Genomic DNA, 4,487 nt, shown 5'->3' with positions numbered 1-4,487 from the left:
TTTTATGTCGTGGCAAACGGGATCAGTTTAGCCAATAAGTTCTTAGACGTACCTATCAACCAATAGTAGTTTCTAGACTATTAGCAAAGGATTTTCTAGTTCTTAGCAGATCTCAATTGGAAAATTCCCATTCCGAAATTTATCTTATTCTTGCCTATTTTACTATGAATAGGGCCTCTGAAAATCGAAAAATAACACGCAATTCCAACCCAAAACCATTAAGCTTGAGTATTGACCAAAGCTTTTCTCTGCCTCGTATTCGTGCGTCTGCCGTTATAACACACTGTTAAGCAGACCCTGCCCACACGACCGCCTGCTCGTTGAATTCTGTCGAAGTGCTGCTAAAATCTAAACACAATCCTTAAGCCTATAATACTCAAAACTCAGGAAGAATCCCATCCCGTAATTAGTCAATCATCGGAAAGCTAGCTAAGTCAAGTGGTAGGTGTTCCTGAGAACCGCAGTAAAGCTTACGCTTTGCTGTAACGTAAATCTATTTTTTTATTGCTTTCCCCACCATACAAATCTGCTTACTTTAATTTGTTATATTGCTCACGCCTAAATGAGATAACTCTTGGACAAATCGGTATTGTTAAGTTCCTTTAATCAACCTAAATCAACATTTTGACATTTGTTTAGTAATATTTCTGCATTAAAATCAATCAAGAGTAGTAATGTAGCATAAATCATGTCCCATCATCGTCACAATTGAACTAGTAAGGACCGCGCCGCGTGGGCTAATGTTGGGCACTCCCCGTATTAATAAACGTCCCCCAAATTCTCAATCTCTGCTCCGCTGGATGTACGTTGAGAGATCTCCAAACTAGGGATCACAAGGGAATCTATGGCCGTCGTGAATCAAATACGTTTGCACTCCAAGCATATCACGATAACCGGGTTTTGTCAGTTTTCTAAAACTGAATGGCGACTCATAAAGACTAGTAAAACGAGGCTAACGCGCATAGTTAGTGTAGGGAATACAGTTAAATACATATTAACATGTGCGGAACAATCACCAAAGCCAAGAAACATGTATAAAGCACAGATTAAGCAAACTTATATTCGAAGCGTGTTTTCCCTAGTGTATGATTCACGAACACGAAGAAAGAACTCCAATCGTCGTTCCTCTATTTGGTTCACCGACACGTTCAGATCCGTATTGAGATTCGTAGCTTAGACAATGCTCAAGAGTGTTTTGCTTTTTGGGAAGAACAGTTTAGAGCGGAGGCAAAAACTGATCGTACGTAAGTTAGAAATTAGGTTAGGGTTGAAAAAACAAGTGTGTGCGTGTGTGGATTATAACCCTTAGCTTATAATGTGTAACCGGACAAGGCACAAGGCCTCAACCGGCCACACATGCTCACTCACCGAAGCCGAGCATCGCAGCCGTGGGCCTTGGGCCTCGCTGCTCTGCTGCCTATGCTGCGCGCACACGCCAAGCCCCACGGGCTAGCTGCTTACTGCACGCGAGCTGCTTGCTCGTTGGGTGTAACACCCCGACAATTCTCTCTTTTCTAAAATAACTTTTAAATATAAAACGTAGAGAATTATCAAGGCATTATCGCCCGTGTGAAAACGTAACGGCTTATTCAGAATTTTGCAGCGGAAAACATAAAACTAACTGTAAGTTTATAAATAATCATTTTCAGAATAAATCCCAAAAACCAATCAACGAAAAACAAAGTTAATGTTACTAATTCAATAAGTTTTAGAGTCCACTTAAACAAACCGAATCCAACTTAGAAAATCAAATGAACTACAAGCTCTCTAATCCCGATCCCAATGATGCATCATCTTCAAACCTGTAGATGGGCAACGCTTATTGATCCTTAGGGACTGCTCACCAAAGATGGGTCATCACAGGATCAATAGGCATAGCCGTGATCAACACACACAAACAAAGCACGTAATCAGCAAAGCTGAGTACTACATACTAAAGCAATAATAATCCTAACATGATACTATTAAACATAATTAAGGTCAGACAAAGCATGATAATCTGACGACCATACTTAACTAGACTAGGCTAGACTGGACTAGACTTTTATAACAATAATATTATTTTAATTGAAATAGGCAATGGACCGAGTTTTCTAGCTAGGCGAGGTACGGGCGCGACTCCGTAACCTCAGTGACCTGCGATATCGAGGAACGTTTGACTGAAAATAGGACGCGGTGATCAATCCGGTCCGAATGAAAGGCCATGGGCTACCACCAGGAACCCCAACTCCTGTTTGTCCGTCACTTTAGACGTGCACAGTCTAAAGCTATTGCTACTCAGTTTCACTTTACATGATTTACAAATTGACACCCTGTTATGACTCAACAATCACATAAGGCATGCAACTCACATTTATTTATAACTGTTTTTATCTTGGAATTGAGTAAGTGATCACAAAGGCATCAAACAAGACTCATTCCACTTAACTCCAATCTTTTCTTTAATACTGATCAACCCCTGAATATGGGTATAAGGTTTCAACTTACTAAATAAGGTCCTCCGCCCTCATAAAGTAGTGAAAAGCTAAAAAGGGAACAACAATTAACTGATCTGGATTATATACTAAATAATCTAGTGTTCCCAATCAAACATGTTTGCATCAATCTTCCATACTAACATGTTATAATCCTCAAAATGCAATAAAGGTTTAATATGTTCATCCAACAGTATCAAACATGCAATTTCAACCTGACTAAGTTCATCAACAACATCAACATAACCAAGTTCATCAATAATTCAACATGGTTTCAACAATTAGCACACATTCCAAGCACACAGGTATGTACGTACCTTGTGTAAACAAACTGATACGTCACTTTAACACTTTTAAAAGTCGCCTAAAGAGAATTCTCCACCTAACAACAACCAATATAGACTCATATCAATTCATATTGAATTTTCAGCAACATTAGGGAGCTTCAAACCCTTCCTAAACATAATTATAACATTTCCCAATATCGAAACTTGAATATTTGATTTCCTAGCATCGTAATTGTTATATTAATTATTGAGATTCGTTGAAAACTCTTCAAAGCATCATACTTTAAATTTCCAGCAATATAACTAATTTCAAACTACTCCAAAACATAATTAACATGTTTGAAATCATAAAAACAATAACTTTAATAACTTGTAATCATCCTACCATGGTTTCAAAACTCTAAAAACCTTAAAAATCCATGCTTTAATAATTAAAATTCTAATTTCATTTCAATTACATAATCTCAAATTTAAATTATTAATTATGCAAAACATGTAATCTGAATTCATAATTAACTCATACAAACTATAATTTAATTCAAGGAAAACATGAATTATATTAATAAAACATGATTAAAACATAAATTAGTTTAAGGGTTTCAGAATTAACCAAAATAAGAAAAGAAGGAGTGATGGCCGGCGGCAGGGCGGCGCGGCAGCGGGACCAGGAGGAGGAGTACGTCGGACGGCGTCAGATGGACGCACGGTGGTTGTGCGGCGGTCGCGGAGGCTGGCGATGCATCTGCAGTGACGTGAGAGAGTGAGACAAGCACGAGGGAGAAGAGGGAACAATGGTGCTCGCGAAGGAGAAGGGAGCAGCGAAGAAAGGCCGGCGGCTGGGCAGGGCAGCGACGGCGGGTTGACAGCTGCAACCAGGTACTGTGGTGCGACGGTGGAGGAGGGCTGGTGGCTGAAGCAAGGGGTTTGTGGTTCCTGTTCACGTGAAGTTGCAAAATGAAGGAGGGTTTGGGTGTTTTGTTTTTCACGTGAAATTGAAAGAGAGGAGAGTGGAGGAGAGTTGTGGGTTTGATATTTTGGGCTTTACCAAATGGGCTTAGAATTAGGATTTAGTTTTAGGATTTCAATCTAAAATCGGTAAGGATAGTTTTCTAAATTCAATCGGTTTCGCAATTCGATTTCTTTTCAACGTAAAATTCTAAAATTATTTTAATTTCATAAATTCTTAAAATATTTAAAATGCATTTGAATAAATAAATATACATTAAAACTAAAATTCACCAATGTAATTTAAATATAATTAATTATACGTAAAACTATATTAATAAACTTTATAAATATACGGGGGATTACAATCTACCCCTCTTAAAAGAAGTTTCGTCCCGAAACTTGACACGAGAATTCACACATTTTTCAAAAGTCTTTAATTCATTCTTACTAGAGAAATAATTGTGCCACTCATGTGCACTGTTTTGCCAACTTAAAGTTGTTTGTGTTACTCAAGAACACCTTTTCTTATGCGAAGAATCTATTTATTTTGCATCAACATGTATAAGTTGCTAAAAATAAGCATAAAATGCATAAAAACACCATAAAATTAGGTAAAAAGCGCGAATTTATATCGCATTCTACCCCTCTTAAAGAAAACGAGTTACGCCCTCGTAACTCATCTCAAGGAATAACTTTGGGTATTTCTTCCTCAACGAATTATGTCCTCAATACAATATTCTCACTAAACTCATTCCAACAAGTAAGACTTCTGCAATTC

The 4,487-nt window shown here is 37.9% G+C and overlaps 1 long non-coding RNA gene across 1 annotated transcript; it reads right to left on the bottom strand.

Annotated features, from left to right (window-relative positions):
* Positions 1–1,577: 1,577 nt before the first annotated feature.
* Positions 1,578–4,252, bottom strand: LOC130459929 (uncharacterized). The gene is made up of 3 exons (XR_008919670.1): positions 3,372–4,252; positions 2,792–2,856; positions 1,578–1,836 (listed from the first exon to the last, which is right to left on the bottom strand). It is a non-coding gene; the product is annotated as an uncharacterized lncRNA (long non-coding RNA).
* Between the last annotated feature and the right edge of the window lie 235 nt (positions 4,253–4,487).

The sequence above is a fragment of the Spinacia oleracea genome, chromosome 4 (assembly GCF_020520425.1).
Source record: "Spinacia oleracea cultivar Varoflay chromosome 4, BTI_SOV_V1, whole genome shotgun sequence".
Lineage (NCBI taxonomy): Eukaryota > Viridiplantae > Streptophyta > Magnoliopsida > Caryophyllales > Amaranthaceae > Spinacia > Spinacia oleracea.
This window is presented reverse-complemented; position numbering and strand designations above follow the sequence as displayed.